This window comes from Loxodonta africana, chromosome 2 (assembly GCF_030014295.1).
Source record: "Loxodonta africana isolate mLoxAfr1 chromosome 2, mLoxAfr1.hap2, whole genome shotgun sequence".
Classification (NCBI taxonomy): Eukaryota; Metazoa; Chordata; class Mammalia; order Proboscidea; family Elephantidae; genus Loxodonta; species Loxodonta africana.
In genome coordinates, this window is record NC_087343.1 from 121,880,939 (window position 1) to 121,902,187 (window position 21,249).

Below are 21,249 nucleotides of genomic sequence, written 5' to 3' on the forward strand. Positions count from 1 at the left end.
TGGAAATTTATTGTTTTCACAAACAAGGAGCAAGGTGGGGCCTAGCAGCTGACCATGTGCTCCCCAACTGGAGAGGGTTGGGGACATTTTTATTTCCAGTGGCGTCTGGGGGTTGGGTTTGGTGACCGAAACTCTCTGCCCTTAGACCTTCCATGTCCACATTTGGAGGTCTGGATGCTGAATCATGTCGGTGATGCTCGGGTCCAAGGACAGATTGGGACACAGCTCTTCAGGTGCTGAGCACCCACGAAAATCCTGGTTCGTGCATGGCGGGATTCTGGCGCCAAATTCAAACTGCGGTTAGGGCTGTGGGTGGTGGGGCCAAACCGCAATTTGAAGCCATGGCTTGGCGGGCTGCAAGGTGTTGGGCTGCAACCATAGCGGAGTGGGGAAGTCTCACAGCAAAGGCTTCAGAAAGACTGGGTCCTGTAATAGAAGACTCTTCTACCTTAAATAATTTTCTTAAACCCTTTTTATGCCTGCCACTAGAGCAAAAGGGCATAAGTCTTTTTCCATCACCTCCTTGTCTTCCCCTTCCCTCAACTACCATCTTCCAGCTCCCATTTCTTCTGCCATAGTAAACTATGTTAACAGTACGCAAAATCCACTTGACCGCACACAACATTACACTAGCCAAGCACTCTCTCCCACAATGCCCCAGGGTGGTTTTGCCCCACTAAGCTTTCCCAAAGGTCAAATGAGAAAGGGCTTAGATCGATAAAGGAGAGTTCTCACTGGCGATAATGTAAGGAGGAAACTGGATTGAGAAGGGAAGTCCTGGACAACAAGATTTCTAGGGCCAATGTTTAGACAGGGTTTTTTTTTTTTTCCATCCATACAGTTACTTCACTCCTGCTTTGGATGCGCCCGCTTTACTATTTGCCTTATTCCTGCCCCCGATTTTGCACATTGCCTCTTTGCTGCCTTTTGTCACTATGTCCTCTCAGTCATGGAATGAAAAAGAGAAGCCAAATTTGAGAAATTTGGCCTTGATTACTTAGCAAATGTTTGGGGCTTTTTTCCCCACTTTCCCAAATTTGATTAAAGGAAAAAAAAAACATGGTAAATCTATAGAAATCTCAAAAAATGTCACGTTTGATGTTCAAACACATGCCAGAACTGTACACGGTTTCTAATTGTACTAAGTAGGTGAGAAATTGAAATCCTAAAGTATTACCTTCTGACTTTTTCCAGCCTGTGGTCCATCTTTGGGTCTGCAATAATTGCCTGAACAGCTACTATGGCTTCATTGATTTTTTTCTGTAGTTCTCTGAGCTCTTCTATATGCAGCAATCACAGTTAGAACTGCATCTCCTGTGTCACAACCAAAAATATGCTTGTCATTCCAGTTCCAACCCCTGCTGAGAATTTGCATTTCCACTCCTGTTGTTGTTGTTATTGTTGTTAGGTGCCTAGGTGCCGTCCAGCCAGTTCCGACTCATAGCGACCCTATGCACAACAGAACAAAACACTGCCCAGTCCTGCGCCATCCTTATAATCATTGTTATGCTTGAGCTCATTGTTGCAGCCACTGTGTCACTCCATTTCATTGAGGGCCTTCCTCTTTTCCGCTGACCCTGTACTCTGCCAAGCTTCATGTCCTTCTCCAGGGACTGATCCCTCCTAATAACACGTCCAAAGTATGTAAGACACAGTCTCGCCATCCTTCCTTCTAAGGAGCATTCTGGTTGTACTTCTTCTAAGACAGATTTGTTAGTTCTTTTGGCAGTCCATGGTATATTCAATATTCTTCACCAACACCACAATTCAAAGGTGTCAACTCTTCTTCGGTCTTCCTTATTCATTGTCCAGCTTTCACATGCATATGATGTGATTGAAAATACCATGGCTTGGGCCAGGCGCACCTTAGTCTTCAGGGTGACATCTTTGCTCTTCAACACTTTGAAGAGGTCCTTCGCAGCAGATTTGCCCAATGCAATGTGTCTTTTGATTTCTTGAGTGCTGCTTCCATGGTTGTTGTTTGTGGATCCAAGTAAAATGAAATCCTTGACAACTTCAATCTTTTCTCCATTCATCATGATATTGCTCATTGGTCCAGTTGTGAGGATTTTTGTTTTCTTTATGTTGAGCTGTAATCCATACTGAAGGCTGTCATCTTTGATCTTCATTAGTAAGTGCTTCAAGTCCTCTTCACTTTCAGCAAGCAAGGTTGTGTCATCTGCATAACACAGGTTGTAAATGAGTCTTCCTCCAATCTTGATGCCCCGTTCTTCTTCATATAGTCCAGCTTCTCATATTATTTGTTCAGCATACAGATTAAAGAGGTATGGTGAAAGAATACAACCCTGACGCATACCTTTCCTGACTTTAAACCAATCAGTATCCCCTTGTTCTGTCCGAACAACTGCATCTTGATCTATGTAAAGGTTCCTCATGAGCACAATTAAGTGTTCTGGAATTCCCATTCTTCACAGTGTTATCCATAGTTTGTTATGCTCCGCACAGTCAAATGCCTTTGCATAATCAATAAAACACAGGTAAACATCCTTCTGGTATTCTCTGCTTTCAGCCAGGATTCATCTGACATAAGCAATAATATCCCTGGTTCCACGTCCTCTCCTGAAACCGGCCTGAATTTCTGGCAGTTCCCTGTCGATATACTGCTGCAGCCGTTTTTGAATGATATTCAGCAGAATTTTGCTTGCATGTGATATTAATGATATTTTTGTATAATTTCCACATTTGGTTTCCACTCCTAGATGTACTGAATCAGAATCTACAGTTTAACACAATCCCCAGGTGATTCTTATGTATAATAAGTTTTGAGAACCACTGTTCTACTAGTGGTTCTCAGAATTGGTCCCTAACCAGCACCATTAGTATCACCTGGGAACTTGTTGGAAACACAAATTCTCAGCCGGAGTTTGAGCCACAACTACCTGAAGCCCTGGTCTAAAGTAACAGGCACACCCTCTTTTGTTTAATTGCTTTAGCAAAGTCATCCTGTCAGGCACTGCAAAACAAAAATTCAAATTGCCTTAAGTATTATCAGGTTATCATCATGGCAGTTGAATCTGAAGAAAGTTAGCCATTACACCAGCCTTACAATCAGGATTATTTATACAATGGCTCTACATTTTTAGTTCCATTGTTAGCATTTTTTTTTTCCAGCATTACCTCCATATCTGAGTCTAACAGCTAAACCAAGAAGCCAGTCAATTGCTTCTTGTGATCTTGAATCTTAAAAGAACAGTTAACATCTCTTGAGATACTTTTCAAAGAACTTGGGCCAGTAACCGCTGTGGACGTTAAATTACCTGCCTTCAATCTTGTGGAAACCCTGGTGGTGTAGTGGTTAAGAGCTACAGCTGCTAACCAAAAGGACTGCAGCAGTTGGAAACCACCAGGCACTCCTTGGAAACCCTATGGGGCAGTTCTACTCTGTCCTGTAGGGTCGCTACGAGTCAGAATGGACTTGATTGCAACAGGTTTTTTGGTTCAACCTTGTAGTGCCTGATTTTCTGGTCTTAAAGCCAAACCAAAAGCTTTCTAAATTCTACTTCATCTTTGCAGTTAAAGCCGACGGGATTGTTGTAGTCCAGGGCTGCTGGCTTTCGTCAGAACACAGTCCCAGATTCTCATTTTGGTTGCCCGGGCCTTGGTTGGGAAAGAAGAGACTGAGCAAAATGCTTTTTATTAGGATGTATTTACAAGTTCAATTTTTATCTCCTTGTTTCCTTCAGTGAGCTGATTCTTGAAATAAGTTCCTATCTTCCAACATACTATTTACAGGCTGGCACTTAGCACACCATAAGCACTTAATAAGTGGTATCTTTGGTCATGAAAAGATAATTAATGGGATGTGTAATGTGTCCTAGCCTCTGAAGAAGCTGTGTCATCCTCGGCTGTTACCAGCTAGAAGTTGAAAACTCCTGGGGCCTCTGAGCCAGGTGCTAGTGAAATCTGCCCTTAGGGCTCAGAGTATGGCCTATAGAACCCACAGACGCTGCAGGTATTGAATTACTGAGCTCACAGCTGAGCCACATTGCTGTCCACACCAGGTAAACAATTAAGACTTCAAAGGGAGAGTATAATAATGTAGAGGGTTTAAAATTCCCAAGCTACAACTCAAGCAGGAAAAAATGTATTTTAGTTTATTTCTCCATAAGGAAATTCAAATTAACTCTAAAGTACCTATTTTCAATAATGGGGAAAACAACTTACTCTTGTCACTCTCAAGGTAACTGTGTCATTATAGTTTCAAAATTAGTTTTGGGGGTAAATAGTCAAATTCAAGATTTAAACTGAGTCTGTTTGGAGTTCAAATTCTTATCAGAGCTGTTCTTCACTCTTAAGGAGTTTCCTCTTCTTGTCCCCTCAGGATATATCTGGGTGCTGGGCAAGAACAAGAACATCAGGGGAGGAGTGTCTAGCTCAAGTTCTGTACCCCAGGTGTCTCTGTCCTTGGTGTACCTGAAGGTTTTGCAGCTGCAGCTGGGAATAACTTGTAGTCTCTTTTCTCAGTGTGGTAACCCCCCACCCCCACCCCCCACTCCCATTCCTGGCACTAATGAAGCTCAAAGCTCGGTGACTTAGCCTCATCTTGATTCTTTGGGCTGCCCACCCTACAGCTTAGGCTATAGGGTCACTTTGCCGCAAGGCAAGACAATCGCTATCACGCCCACTGCTGGGCCTGTAGAAACGCCTAGGTCCCCTTCTTCCATGCCCAAGCCATGAGCACTGTCTTCAGCCTTCTCTCTGTTTAATTTGCCATACCACCACTTCTACTCTAGAGCCATCACTCAGTGTCGGCAAGATGTACTCAGAGGGTGGTTTCCTCTCAGAGCTCCAGATAAAGTCAAAGGCCCCATCTGCTCTAGGGTTTCCAAATTTATCCAGGAGTCTATCTCCTACGGAGAAAAAGCCGAAGTGTTTGAGGCTGCAGAGTAGGCGTGAGGGAGGAGGGCCAGGTAGCAGCATAAATATTCTCAGCTAAACTCCCTTGCACTCCTCTTCCAGGCCCCATTCCCTGAATCTTATCTCTTTTCTGTGATTTGAGATATTTAAAGATATATTGTCTTAGCACAATCTACTCTTTATTTCAAAACCATGTAATTTTTTTTAAACAATTCGTTCAAATATAAGCAGTGGATAGGTTTTGGAGCAATCTTTCAAAGAAAATGGAAATCTCAAACACTGTCCTTATTCTTAGTAAAAATAGCTAAAGTCTAAATTTTAATATTCTAGCAAAATTCAGTACTTTCTTGGTCGAGTTTACAAATTGCTTTGAAGCTTCAAATTCTATCAACTTTCACCAGCATCCCAACGACTCGTGGAGCTCATGGTTCTTGCTGGCCTCAGCTTCTTTTCCATGGGCAAAGGGGCAGCAATATAAACCTCTTTGATCACTGACATGGGCATATTATCCAATAAGCAAAGTAAGCATGGGCTTACTTGTGCTTACCTACTAATCTCTAGTGAACAAGTTACATTTTTTTTTTTTTACCACATCGAATATTCTGCTTCTAGGTGTGTTTGGCATCTGTCTCTCTCCTAACCCCACAGCACCTTCCTACTCAAAACTTCTTATCAAATTTACAATCCCTGACAAGGGCAGATTATCCAATAAGCACGGTAAACACGGGCTTACTTGTGCTTACTTACTAATCTGTAGTGAACAATTTCTCGTGGGTTTCACTACACCACATCAAACTGAAGTTGTTCTCTAGAGATTAGTAAATAAGTGCAAGTAAACCCATCCTTACTTTGCTTGCTGACTCATTCGCCCCTGACACTGATAACTTCAAAACCTCTGACCCCTTGTTTCCAAACAAAAGGAAGGTGCCTCTGGAGTAGGAATGCTGGATCTAGAAACTAGGCCAGGGGGCATTTGGCAAGGAGGAGGAGAAGGTACACCTTTTCTTAACAGTTAATAAGCTGACTAGCCTGGAGGAATATAGGTCTTAATGTGCAAGGCCCTCAAGTGTCAGTCACAAGGAGCTGTGTTTCCTGGGAGTAGTCTTCTGGGGCAGCCAGCTTTAGGAGTTCTGTGGAAACCTCGAGAAGTATCTTTGGTCTCCACAGCTGGAGACACAGAACACCTGGGGCTTCCTCCCACCTCCTCCATTGCTCACCCTCTCAGATAGCTTTGCAATGGAGTACTGCAAGCACAGCACCTCCCTCCTAATTACTCCCTCCAGCACCCCTGCAGGCAGCTTTGCAGAGAGTTCCAGGACGCAACACCTCCCCATTGGTAGCATACCTTGGCCATCCAGAAAGCAGTTTTTCAGTGAGTGTTTCTGGCATGGCATCTCCCCATGGATGGCTTCCTCTCACAACTCAGAGGGTAGATTCCAGGGAGTTCTACCCACACAGCACCTCAGCAAACTTTGTCATTCAGTGTGCCATGGCTGCACTCTCTCCAAGAATGTCTGAATCTGGAACTCAGTCTAGTTGAAACATACTCTATCTCAGCCCTAGAAGTCATGACTTTATATCTGGTATTGCTGCATTTTTTAGAGTTCTTTTTTACACTTGACTAGTCAATCTCCTGCTACACAAATTCCTCATTATAAAGATTCTTCATTTTAACTTTCCCTGATTGGACAAGCTCCTGATTGGACCTTGACTAACACAGATGCCCAAAGGCAAACACACACACACACACACACACATCATACAAGACACAGGGAAAATAGAACAGGGCAAGGATCCAGGCAAAAGAGCCTGAGAAGACCCGTGTGAACTCAATTTGACTGCAAAGAGGGATATTTCAAGGCAAGTGAGAATGACCCCAGGAGGCAGAGTGAAAATCAGACCACAAAAAAGCCTTCCTGGCCATCAAGAATGACACACCCTCTTCAGGAAGGCGAAGAAAGGCACTAAGTTTCCTTCCATGGAGACAGAAGCAGAAAGGTACACACTCTGCTTTGCATCCCATACAGATATTGAAAGACTCCACGTGAAAAGGCAGAAACAAAGCCCAGGACTTACAGGTAAGTAATCAAAACATAAGCAACCTTGACCTGTTCAATGGGTGGGGGATATTGGTGAGACTCTTAACTCTGAATCCAGCTCTGCTTCATCAGGCAAGAAGGACAGAAACCAGGACCCTGGTCCTTAGTTTGTCCTTGTCACGCTGCAGCCAATCTTGCTTTATTCCACTCCCAGGACTCACCCTCCTGCCTCAGAAGGCATTCCTGGCAGTTGATTCAACCATATTTAATGGTCCCTGTCACTCCGTTCCTCCTTTTCACACTCCCCTGCACTTGGAGGAAACGCTCGTGGTGTAGTGGTTAAGTGCTACGGTAGCTAACCAAGAGGTCGGCAGTTCGAATCCTCCAGGCGCTCCTTGGAAACTCCATCAGGCACTTCTGCTCTGTCTTATAGGGTCGCTATGAGTCGGAATCAACTCGACGGCAGTGGGTTTTGGTTTCCTGCACTTAGAGTCTTAGGGTTTTTAGTGTTTGACTTTTCTCCCTTCTCTCCTGGCATTCTCCTTGATGGGGAAACTGGAAGGGGGACAATAAAATTCCTAGAAATGTTTACTTAAAAAAAAAAATCACAAGGTAGAAATCATAAATACACAGGTTCAAAATTAATAAAAATGCCAACTACTCTAATGTTGTGCAGATAGGTACTTGTGACTTTTAATAAAATCCTGAAGACAGCTTCATGCAGAGATTCGAAAAGTGCTATATTTCAGATAACACAGATGGAAGTAAAATTGATGTGCTCTGAAAAAACTGGGTTAGATGACTTAAGAAGTGATTCTAGTGTTGGCAAAGACACATGTGAGGAACTTAAGTAGAACTATGTCATGATATGCAGGAGGGAAAAAAACAATGTCCCCAAATGTATATGCCATTTTATATCATATAAACTTTTGTCATGAATAATTGCTAATTAAAAATAATTGTTAATTAAAATGTCTTAAAAAAAGACATTTGACTTTTTTTGTCTATGTGCTTAGAATTGTATATTCAAGTTGGCCTAAACAACTTTTAAAATAATCAATTTATTGAATTTTAAAAAAAGAGGAATTTACTTATATTCTGGATTGTCTTGTACTCAGACATACAAGGTAAACGGTGAGCAGGCTAGCTAGTAATAAGACAAAAACTTGTTTCCTTCAGTTCAAAGTGGAGCAAGCCTAGGCCCGGAGCCTTCTTCAAAGCTTCCTGTCTCAGGAAATTACTAAACTCTGGGAAGTGGTAAGAATGGTGTCTGTGGCCCCCTGAGCTACCCATTTCCTCCCAGAAAAGAGTAGTTGGTAGCCTCTGGGGTAGAATATCCCATATTAAAACTCTAAATAGACAGATAGGTAGATAGATACATGTATACATATGTATATATCTCATTCCTAGGTATTAACTCAAATATAATCCACACAAAACCTGTATGTGAATGTTTATTGTGGATTCATTCATATTGTCCCTTAATGAAAACAACTCTCATGTCCTCACCTGTTATATGGATTACTCTGGTACATCCAAATAATGCAATAAAACTAAATGAACTACTGGTATACACAACTTGGGGAATCTCAAATACATTATGCCAAATGAAAAAAGCCAGGCTCAAAAGCTGCATACTATGAGTCCATTTACAACTTACGTGATATTCTGGATAAAACGAAACTATAGGAATAGAAAACACATCGGTGGTTGCCAGCAACTGGGTGTAGAAAAACAGGTTGACCACAAAGAGATGTAAGGGAATTTGTGGAGGGGATAGAAGTGTCCTGTATCTTGTTCGTTGTACCAGTTATGTGACCAAATGCATTTGTCAAAACGTATAGGGTCATACTCTAAAATGGTGAATTTTATTGTATGTAAATTTTATCTCAGTAAACTTAACTTTTAAACTGTACACTAAAAAAGACGAATTTCACTTATGTAATGTGTAAGTCAATTTCTAAAATGTTAAAAACAGAACAAACAAAAAAATAAGTAAACTCTGACCCAGAGTCGACATGGTTATTAAAGATGGAGACTGGCTCCTTAGCTCCGCCATTAGTGGGACTGCCAGCTAACCCCTGGCATATTTGTGACTCTGGGGCTTCTAAAGGGTTTTGCAATGGGTTGTCTCCTTTCTTGTGGATAGCAGCTGACTGATGCTGAAAGATGGAGCAGAGGCAGGATACTGCACAGGGCATGACGGGGGAGCGTTCTCTTCGCTTTCTTCACTTCTACTCTTCCTCCCTTTTCTGCTTCTCCCCCAGTTCTTATTTTTCTCTCCCTCTTCCTCCTATTTTGGGAAACCCCTATAGGGTTGCAATGAGTCGGAATCGACTCGACGGCACTGGGTTTTAGTCCTCCTATTTTTTATTTATTCACCAGCTGATGCCTAGCTGAAGGGATCTGCTGGAGGCTACCTGAATATGGCAAAAGGAAGCATTTGCTTCTGATCAGTAGAGTACTAGGAAATGTTTAACATCCAGCTATCTTAAACACACACACACAGGTTTATTTTAAATTTTAGTGATGTAAAGAGTGTATAGTACACATTTACATTACTGTAATAAAATAGGCAATATTCTTTATATAAATTCTATACGGTCAATTGATCCTCACAGAATGTTTCATTGATTTTTGCTCAGCTCTTGTGTGGCAGCCAACCTATTGTCAATAAGAAACAAGTATGGTAGTGACAAGAACCTTGGTTAATATTTTCAATGATGTTTATGAGGAGATAAAGGTGAACAACAAAGATATATGTAGCAACTTCACTCATTCATCAATGATGCAAGTGACTTGGATGAATTTGATAATAGTTTTTTAATACTGGAAGAATATTTCCCCAATCTTTGTACTATTTACAATACATACTTCTAAGTTTAATCTACAGTGTTAATGTTTTATCCATCACTAGACAGCCAACAAAGCAATAAATCAAGGCCAAATTTGTTACATTTGCCAATTGCCAGGGTATAAATATTCTCATTCTGGCCAATTTCAACCTACACATGTGAAATCACTGAACTTGGAGTAGAGATGAGATGTGCACCAGCATACCAATACACAGTATTTCCACCATAAAGATGTATCAGATGGAAATAACACCAGAAGCACAGGTGATAGCAAACTGTAGTAAAATGATTAAAAATAGCTTAGTTATCTAGTGCTGCTATAACGGAAATACCACAAGTGGATGGCTTTAACAAAGAGAAATTTATTTCCTCACAGTAAAGTAGGCTAAAAGTCCAAAATTAGGATGTCAGATCCGGGAGAAAGCTTTCTCCGTCAGCTCTGATAGAAGGTCGTTGTCATCAATCTTCCCCTGGACTAGGAGTTTCCCCAAGTAGGAACCCCAGGTCCAAAGGACGTGCTCTGCTCCCAGTGCTGCTTTCTCGGTGGTGCAGGTCTCCCTATCCCTCTGCTCAATTCTCTCTTTCATATTCCAAAAGAAACCAGCTCAAGACAATTCAATCTTCTAGATTGAGGCCTGCCTCACTAATACAACTGACGCTCATTCCCCCTCATTAACATCATAAAACCCATTAACATCACAGAGGCAGGATTTACAAAAAAAAAAACGGGAAAATCACATAAGATAACAAAATGGTGGACAATCACACAATACTGGGAATTGTGGCCCAGCCAAATTGATACACACATTTTTGGGGGGACACAATTCAATCCATGACAAAAAGTGATAATGAGCTTTAAGTATTTATTACCTTTGTTTTCAATATAATTTATTTAATTGTAAGTTTATATCAGGAAGCCCTGGTGGTACAGTGGTTAAAGTGCTCCGCTGCTAACTGAAAGATTGATGGTTCCAGCCCACCAGCTGTTCCATGGGAGAAAGATGTAACAATCTGCTTCTATGAAGATTTATAGCCTTGGAAACCCTATGGGAAAGTTATACTCTGTACTATAGGGTTGCTATGGGTCAGAATTGGATTAAGTTTATATAATTTAATTTTTAATAATGGCAATATTTAATAGCCAGATCACAAAATTCCTGAAATTTAACAGTAAGCCCTCTTGAGCTTTTTTGAGCCCTCTCCAGCATGCCAAAGATATTGGTGCATGTCTACGAACCACTTCATAACTTCTGGGGCAGCAGTGGCAGCATGAAGGAACAGTGGGTGCAAATTGAGCCCCACTGCTCTCAAAAGGCTGCTGCGTCTGTTTTAACCTCGTGGGGTGTTCCCTGATCTGTTCAGACCATTGTTAGGGTTGAATTACCAATCCCATCAGTCAACCATAAACTGTATGAAGAAATGGATATGGATTTTACTGGAACAAATATTTTATTTTTTCATTAGATTCCATTCACTAAAATATTCCCCTTTTTAATGAGAATGTATTGTTGAGGGAGAAAATTGTTATTCCCAAACTTTTATTTTTAAATTGAAATCTGGAAAGATATTTACAAAATGTTAAATTATCTTAGATGGTAAGATTTGTTTCCTTCTTGTGATTTTCTGTATTTTCCAAATTATCTACTATAAATATATAACACTTTGGGAATATGAAAAAAATCATTAGTAACTTGATATTCAGAACTGCATTGGTGCTGTCCCTTTAAAGGCTCACAGAATAAATAGCATTTTCGGTAAAAGAATGCTGAGGAAACAGACATTACTATGTTCAATTTCATTTAAAACCAGATGTCCAGGAATTGGATATGGCTAATTATCAATTTCTACCCAGATGGAGTGTTTTGTTTTTCTCTATCATTAGATGGGAAAGCACAGAACAGCATCTCTGGCTGCTGACTTTGTTACTTTCAGTTATTCTAGTTGGAAAGCTTTAAGGAATAGGCAGACCTTAGAAGGACAGTTTGTTGTATCATGAATGAAAAGTTGATGCAAATACAGGAGATAGAAGAAAAAGAATAAAAATGTGTAATTGGTTTCATGATGACAGATTTTTAAGCCTGCTCTATGACCAATTCCAGTCGTGTCAGAAATGGAATTAGTATCTTCTCCTGTATGCCTTTCTATGTCATTTTTTCTATTGCTGTATAACAAATTACTGAGACTCAACATCTTAAATCAAGACATATTTACTATTTCAGTTTCTATGGTTAGGAATTTGGGTGTGGTTTAGCTGGGTGCCTCAGGCTCGATGTCTCTCATGAAGCTGTCAGCCAAGGCTGTGATAGCATCTGAAGGACTGAATGCGGAAGGGTCCGCTTTCACAGTCACTCACATGATTGTTGGCAGGATTCAGGTCCTTGTGAACCGTTGCACTGAAAATCTCAGGTTCTCAGTGGTTTCTGGGCAGTAGCCTCCCTCAGTTGCATGCCACGTGGGCCTCTCCATAGGGCTGCTCACAACATGGCAGCTGATTTCCCTTAGTATGAACAAGTGAGAGAGAGAGCACCCAAGACATTTTTTTCTAATCTCTCATTGTCAAATGCCCAGTGCCTCAAAAACATTCTTCAGATATTTTGTCCAGTGTTTTGGTTATTGAAAGCATGGGGATATATCCAGTACTTGTTACTCTATCTCATCCAGAAGTGGAAGTATCTGAAAGTCTTCTGTTAATAATCCTATCATACTTTTCTGCTAGAAACAAATTGAATGTAATTTATTATATTTTATTTTTGGTGACCATATGGCAATAAATGTTAAAAACTATTATTAAACAATCATTATCAATTTATACAGTAAAAGCATTTGATAAAATTCAACCCTTATTCATGATAAAACCTGGATCAGCTTCCTGGCCAATAAGAATGTATAAAAGGGCATATATCCCATACCAATCATGGTGTAGAATTCTTTTTATACATTGTTGTGTTTTATTTGCTAATATTTGTCGAGGATTTTTCCACCTATGTTCTTGAGAGACATTGGTCTGTACTTTTGTTTTTTTGTACTGGCTTTGTCTGGTTTTTAAATCAGAGTAATACAGGCTTCATAAAATGAGTTGGTAAGTGTTCCCTCCTATTTTATTTTCTGGAAGAGAGTGTGTGAAATGGGTGTTAATTCTTTAAATGTTTTGTAGAATTCCCTATTGAAACCACTGAACCTGGAGATTTCTTTTTCCAGAGCATTTTAATTACAAATTCAATTTCTTTAATGGTTATAGGACCATTTTTATTTCATGTTGTTTGAGTTTTGGTAACTTGTGTTTTTCAAGGAATTGGTCCATTTCTTCTAAGTTGTGGAATTAATGAATATAAAGATATGCATGGTATTCCCTTAGCATCCGTTCAATGGCTGCAGGCTCTATAATGATATCCCCTGTTTTATTACTGATATTGATGACTTGTGTCTTACCTCTTTTTGTCAGTCTGGCTAGAGATTACCAACCAGTTTTTTGTTCCATTGATTTTCTCTATTATTTTCCTTTTCAATTTCATTGATTTCTGCTCTCATCTATATTATTTTCTTCCTTCCGCTTTCTTTGAGTTTATTTTGCTCTTCTTCTAGTTTCAATAATCAAATTATTGACTTGATACTGTCCCACTTTTCTAATATAATCATTTGGTGATTGTTATGGATTGAATTGTGTCCCCCAAAAACATGTGTCAACTTGGTTAGAATATGATTCCCAGTATTGTGTGGTTATCCTCTATTTTGTGATTGTAATTTTATGTTAAACAGGATTAGAGTGGGATGGTAACACCCTGACTAAGGTCATATCCCTGATCCAATGTAAAAGGAGTTTCTCTGGGGTAAGGCCTACACCACATTTTATCTTACAAGAGATAAAAGGAAAGGGAAGGAAGCAAAGAGTTGGGAACCTCATACCACCAAAGCAGTAGGGCTGGGAGCACAGCATACTCTTTGGACCTGGGGTCCATGCGCAGAGAAGCGCCTAGTCCAGGGAAAGATTGATAAGACAGAGAGAGAAAACCTTCCCCTGGATCTGATGCCCTGAATTTGGACTTTTAGTCTATTTTACCGTGAGGAAATAAATTTCTCTTTGTTAAAGCCATCCACTTGTATTATTTCTGTTACAGCAGCACTAGATAATTAAGGCAGTGATATAAATTTTTCTCTCAGCTTTAGCTGTGTCCTGAAATTTTTGCTATGTTGTACTTTCATTATTATTCACTTCCATGTATTTTCTTTCCTTTGAGACTTCCTCGTTGACATAGGTGTTATATAGAAGTGTTATTTAATTCCCAAGTATTTAAAGATTTCCCTGTCACCTTTTTGTCATTGATTTCTAGTTCAATTCCATTATGACCAAAGAGCATATTCTGCATGATATTAATTCTTTTAAATATATTGAGGTTTGTTTTATGACGTAGGTTATGGTCTATCATGGGCACCTGAAAAAATGTGCATTCTATTGCTGTTCATTAGAATGTCCTATAAATGTCTAGATCCAGTCTGTTGATTGTGTTGTTCAGTTCTTCCATATCTTTGATGATTTTCTGTCTACTCTGTCCTATAGGATCACTATGAGTCATAATCAACTCAACAGCAATGGCTTGGAGTCCTGGTGGCACAGTGGTTAAGTGCTTAGCTGCTAACCAAAAGGTTGGCAGTTTAAATTCAGGAGCCATGGGGTGGCAAAAAGATGTGGCAGTCTGCTTCTGTAAAGAGTATGACCTTGGGACCCCTATGGGGCAGTACTGCTCTGTCCTATAGGGTCATTATGAATCAGACTTGATAGAAACGAGTTTGGTTTGAAAAGCCCTGATGGTACAGTGGTTAAGCTTTCAGCTGCTAACCAAACCCACCAGCTGCCCTGTAGGAGATGTGACAGTCTGCTTTTCTAAAGATTACAGCCTTGAAAGCCCAAAGGGGCAGTTCTGCTCTGTCCTATAGGGTCAGTATTCGTTGGAACCGACTCAGTGGTCATGGATTTTTAGGTTTGTCACTTCTATTCGTTGCTGAGGGAGGATGTTTAATTCCCCAACTATAATCGCAGAGATCCATGTTTTATGAGATATGAAATTTGGGGTGCGCTGTTGAAAAATGATCATAATAATATAAAAATTTGAATACAAATTTAGTTAAGAAAATGAATATATATTTGGAATGCAAGAATATAAATCATAATAAATTACAAATTTTAGAATGCTGATACAAAATTCACAAGCATCACAAAATCCAGAAAAGTAATGTTTGCTATTTTACTACCAGATATACTTCTACATTCTCGTCTACCAAAAAAAGCCAAACCCGTTGCCATCAAGTCGATTCCGACTCATAGCGACCCTATAGGACTGGGTAGAACTGCCCCATACGGTTTCCAAGGAGCGCCTGGTGGATTCAAACCACTGACCTCTTGGTTAGCACCAGTAGCTCTTAACCATTATGCTACCAGGGTTTTCCATTCTTGTCTAAATACACTTTAATTGACTCTTGCAGTTATGATTTTGCTTTATCTTAAAGCAAAATAGAATAGAAAGCTAATTCAGTCTTTTTTCTAGCATGGTTCATAAAATTTTTTTTTTTATTATTGAGATTACAAAATTTTTTTCAGTTTGACAATTTGCTATTAGTAATGGCTTGCAATTTTTAAAGACTATTTTTTTTTTTAAGTCAAATTCAGGAAACCTATCAGGTTTCTTTTATATATGAACTGTAAAATTTGAAAAATTTCCTACAGACTAGCTTCTGACTATGTACATACTTCTGATACAAGTGCGTAGGACGTGTCCATATTTTAACACATCCTCTGACCCTGTGCCTTCTTACAACACTGGGAGCATCAGACAGTAGGCTGTACGAGTATTCCTAAAAGCTATTCCTCCACCACGATGGTTAACAATAAGATTTTACGTACGGAATCTCATAAATATCCTCCCAGTAAATCCAAACAAATTGTATTCCCAACCAAACTTCCTTTTAGATGGATCCCCAAAATGACTGCAGCCAATACCACCTAAGACGAGGAGAACTGTGACAGAGGAGAAGTCAGAGTAAAAAGAGACAATAGCCTTAACCGATTGTGGTTAGAAGATATTACTTTTGCAAATTTTGCAAAAATTTATTACCATGTAAACGTGTTGCTAAGGTACCTTCCAGGGCTTTGGAAATGGCTGTTGCAAGTAAGGGTCCTTGAAGCTTAACCTTCATTAGTTTCATCAAAAATCTGCCCCAACTACTGATATTTTAGCTGGATAGCCAGGAAAACGGAAATAAACACCTTTTTTTTTAAGATGTTACTTAATATGCCATCTTGAAGCAGAACTTTCTTGGATGTTTTTTAAAAAACTCAAAACTTTATTACGCAAATTTACAAGCATTTACAAAAGTAACAAGAACAGTATAATGAACACTCAGTACTTACCGTTCAGCTTCTAAAATTATCGAATTTTGCTGATCTTGTTTTTTGGATGCTCCCAGTTTAGGTTAGGGCACTGTGGGGGATAGATACAAAGATGAATTACCATGGTCTCTGCCCTCATCGATGTATGTAGTAAAGAAGATAAGACACGAGCACAACAAACAACATCATACTACCTAAAGGAGTACTCTAGTGCACTGTGGGGTTTACATTAACATTACCCAAAGGATTTGGTCTTTGTCCTTGGTTCCTGAGAGACAACCTCTAAAACCTAGGAATTTCCTCAGTAATTGAAGTGTCTTTGATGAGGCCTCCAGGCGTACCTGAGGGTTTATGCTAATGAGGTGACTTAGCTGGTGGCTGGCCAGGCTAGAAAGAGCACTGCATGAAATCAGCTGATCTCACAGAAGGGGGCATGATTCTATCAATTGCGCCTATGCAGTGAGGCCCCAATAAAAGCTCTGGATGCAGAAGCTCCGTGTGCTTCCTGGTTGGTGAAAAAATCCATGAATGTCGGAAGGTAAAAAAAAAAAACCCAGTGCCGTCCAGTCCCTTTTTGGGACATGGAAACTTCTTCAGGGGAACTTTCCCAAACCTCGCCCTATGCACCTTTTCATTTGTATCCTTTTTTGCTATAAGAAAACTATAATTGTGAGTATAGCACTTTCAGTGAGTTCTGCGAGACAGTCTAGCAAATTATTGAACTGAAGAGAGTCGAGGAACCAAGAGGCTGGAAGTGAGGGCACAGGCTGGGGACCCCTGAGCTTACAACTGGTATCCTCGTGGGGTAGAGGGAGCCCCTAAATTTGTAGCCAGCAGGTCAGAAGTGAGGGGAGCCCTGGGGACCTCCGAGGTTGTGACTGGCATCTGAAGTCTTGGGCAGAGTTGGCAGTCTAGAGGACTGTGTCCTTTAACTTGTGAGATCTGACCTAGCTTCAGGCGGCTAGGGTCAAAGGAAGAAGCGCTTCATGTGCAGCTGGTTCAGAACTGAAATGGAACAGAAGGGAACAGAACAGATGATAGATTGCATGGATTTGATTGACCTTTACAATTTGGTATGAAAAGTGGAACTTAGGTTTTTCTCCATATAGCCATGGAAGGAGAGATCATCTCTAGCCAGGGATGACTAGTAAAGTCTTCAGAGAAGAAATGAGCTACTTAGGAAACAGCCTATACATTTTAACTTGTCCAAGCTGAAGTAGAGTTGAGATATCTGGAATGCATATTTTTTTACTTTTTATCCTAGAATGTTCTTCTTGGCTTTTGGGAAATAGTCCAAACTCCTTGCTGTTTGTCTAACCCTCTAACCAGATACTCCGATTCATTCAGATTTAAGTAATACTTATGGAGCACCTACCAGGTGCAAGGCATTTCCCACACACTATTTTATTAAATCTTCACAACAAGCCTGAGAGATAGATATTATCATCCTCATTTCTGAAAATAAGAAATCCAGAGAAACCACTGCCTAAGGCTGCTCGGAGAGGAAGCATAATTAAAACCTGTTGTTATTTGCCATCAAGTCAATTCCAACTCTTAGGGACCCCATAAAACAGTGTAGAACTGCCCCATAGGGCTTCCTAGGCTGTAATTTTCGTAGGAACAGATCACCAGGTCTTTTCTCTTGAGGAATAGCTGGTAGGTTCGAACTGAACTGCTGATCTTTTGGTTAGCAGCCGAGCACTGAACCATTGCACTACCTGTTGCTTAACTAAAACCTGTTGCCGTTGTGGTGTGCCATTGTGTTGATTCCAACTCAAAACAACCCCCCATTGGACAAAGTAGATCGGCTCTATAGAGGTTCCTAGGCTGTAATCCTCATGGGTGCAGGTCGCCAGGTCTTTCTTTCACCAAGTGCTTAACCACTGCGTTACCAGGGCTCTTTAGGACTTCTAATTCCAATTCTGGCATTCGTAGACTTATACCTACCTCTGCACAATACTTCTCTTAAATCTTTCAAAGTAATTCCTCAGTTTAGAAATCTTCAATGGTTCCCAATCACTATACCATAAAATTAATGACAAAAGTTCTTAGTTTACCATCTCCCATTTTCTACAACCCAGTCTTGATTTTCCTTTGACCTTATTTTTCATTTGCAAGACTGTATCTGAGCCCTCTTCATGTGTTTGGGAAAACGCTCTCCTCATGAAGCAGAACCTACTTCTCACTATGGAAACTAAAAGTCTGTATACTCATTTTCCCTGCCTCCCTATCAGTTGGAGCTATTCTGTCAAATAGTCTAGCCACTGGCTACATGTGGCTACTGAGCACCTAAAATGTTACTAGTGCCACATGCTGAAATGATAATATTTTGATATATTGAATTATATAAAATATATTATTAAAATTAATTTCATCTTTTTTTTACTTTTCTTACTGTGGCTACTAGAAAATTTAAAATTATACTTACGGTTTGTATTGCATTTCTGTTGGACAGCATTAAACTAGAGTGTTAACATATGACTAGGTTGTGTCAATCATTTGCCCCCATCCCAGGCTTAGAATTGAAGCCTAGTGTAAGGAAACCCTGGTGGGGTAGTGGTTAAAAGCTACAGCTACTAACCAAAAGGTGGGCAGTTTGAATCCACCATGGACTTCTTGGAAACCCTACAGGGCAGTTCTACTCTGTCCTATTTGGTTGTTATGAGTTGGAATTGACTCAATGGTAACGGGTTTGTTGTGAAGAAGCAGTGACTCTCTGTTCTGTTGAGAGTGGTGGCAGTGGCAGTAACATTATCTAGTTTTCAGGGGCAGCAGTGGCATTAACCAGTGTCTGGGTCAGGTGGTATTGGTGGTGCCAGTTTTGGTCTGTATCCAGCAGTGGCTGCAGCTCTGAGCACAAAGTTGAGTGTTGCTCCTGGAGATCCTGTGAGTATCCAATATTCTAACAAACTTTTCTGCTAAGGTCCTTCATGAGGTCTCTCCACACAATCCAAGTCTGTGATGATCATTCTTCCTCTTGGCATCAACAGTGAATAAGGTCCAACCCACACACTCAGCACTTGTCCTGTGCTAGTTATCTTGTCATATGAAAGTGCCTTGTCTTCCCAGCCAGACTGTAAAATTCCCTATGGCAGGAGCACTGTATTTTACATAATTGTTTCCCAGTATCTGTCAGAACATCTTGGTCACAGCATCACTCAGTGAATCCTTGTTAGTTATCACTGAAGATCTCTGAGGTGGGCAGGACAGCTGTAATTATCTGGTTGTACAGATGAGGAAATTGTTCATTAGTGGGGTCAGGTGACAGGTCTGAGGTCTTGCAGCTAGTTTTTAGCCAAGTTGGGACAGTAGGCTAGACCTCCTCACTGCATACTCCATCTCTTTCCTCCACTTCAGGCCCTGTCCTATACCTACAATGTTAATCATAAGACAAGAAAATACTATAGAAACAGAAGACATTGTTTTGTTTCCAGGATTATGACACTACAGTGAGGTAAAAGGTGAGGGAGTCTTTCAGACCATTTATTGGGTAGTTTGTATACGGATTGATTGGGTTTGGTTGATGTCTTAGTCATCTAATGAAATGCTTCTATAACAGAAATACCACAAATGGATGGATTTAACTAACAGAAATATAGTCTCTCACAGTCTAGCAGGCTAGAAGTCCGAATTTAGGGTGCCAGCTTCAGGGGAAGGCTTTTTCTCTGTGTTGGCTCCAGGGGAAGGTCCTTGTCATCAATCATCCTGGTAAGGTAGCTTCTGGTCAAGAGCCCTGGGTCCAAAGGACATGTTATTCCCGACTCTTGTTTCTTGGTGGTATGAGGTCTCCTTGTCTCTCAACTTGCTCCTCTATTTTATATTTGAAGAGTGATTGATTTTTTTTAATTCTTATTGTGCATTAAGTGAAAGTTTACAAATCAAGTCAGTCTGTCATACAAAAATTTATACACACCTTGCTATATACTCCTAATTGCTCTCCCCCTAATGAGACAGCATACTCCTTCCCTTCACTCTCTCTTTTCATGTCCATTTAGCCAGCTTCTAACCCCCTCTGCCCTCTCATCTCCCCTCCAGGCAGGAGGTGCCAACATAGTCTCATGTGTCTACTTGATCCAAGAAGCTCATTTTTCACCAGTATCACTTTCTATCCCATTGTCCAATCCAATCCCTGTCTGGAGAGTTGGCTTTGGGAATGGTTCCTGTCTTGGGCTAACAGAAGATCTGGGGACCATGACCACCAGGGTCCTTCTAGTCACAGTCAGACCATTAAGTCTAGTCTTTTTATGAGAATTTGGGGTCTACATCCCACTGTTCTCCTGCTCCCTCAGGGGTTCTCTGTTGTGTTCCCTGTTAGGGCAGTCATCTGAAGAGAGATTGATTTAAGACACAACCTGATCTTGTAGATTGAATCCTGCCTCATTAACATAACTGCCAGTGATCCCACCTCATTAACATCACAGAGGCACGATTTACGAAACATAGGAAAATCGTATCAGATAACAAAATGGTGGACAATCACATAATACTGGGAATCATGGCCTAGCCAAACTGATACACATATTTTTGGTGAACATAATTCAATCCATAACAGTTGACAAGAGTATGTTACCATGAGTTTTAGTGCATCACCTCCCTCATATCAAGATTGAATAGCCCTGGAAACAAAACAGCAACCCCATCCTTCTGGCAGTTTTCCCCAGCTATCCTGAGGGAAATGAGAGTTCATGGTTCTGACAAGTAAATGGGAGAAGTAATTGCTGTGGTGAGCCTGTCACTCTTTGCCAGAAGACTGTCTTTAGTGTCTAAGGTATCATCTGAGACCTGGGAGAGAGAGATTTCCATACAGTAAAGAAGTCTAACCAAGGGGATGCAGCTGGCATTGAGGATATGCACCCATTTTGATGATATTCCTTTTTTTCCTGTGATGAAAATGTACCTAAGTTATTGCTAAAAAGAAATACAGACTTAAAAAAAGGAAAACAGTAAAATAAGCTCACTCCAGTTCGAAAGAAAAGAATTCCAGCAGTTTCCAATCAGGTCTTTTGTTGAGGTCTTATGCAAGAATAGTAATATGATTAAGATTTTTAAATGGCAGTAGCTGAAATCTCTAGTGAAAGATTGCTAATGCACAAAG

General features: G+C 40.4%; 1 long non-coding RNA gene across 1 annotated transcript in view; it reads right to left on the reverse strand.

Annotated features, from left to right (window-relative positions):
- Positions 1-18,570, reverse strand: part of LOC135228496 (uncharacterized) — a 145,218-nt gene extending 126,648 nt beyond the window's left edge. The window contains exons 1-2 of the long non-coding RNA XR_010319060.1: positions 16,942-18,570; positions 16,176-16,245 (exon numbers count right to left, since the gene is read on the reverse strand). This is a non-coding gene — a long non-coding RNA (uncharacterized LOC135228496). The remainder of the gene's footprint in view (positions 1-16,175; positions 16,246-16,941) is intronic.
- Between the last annotated feature and the right edge of the window lie 2,679 nt (positions 18,571-21,249).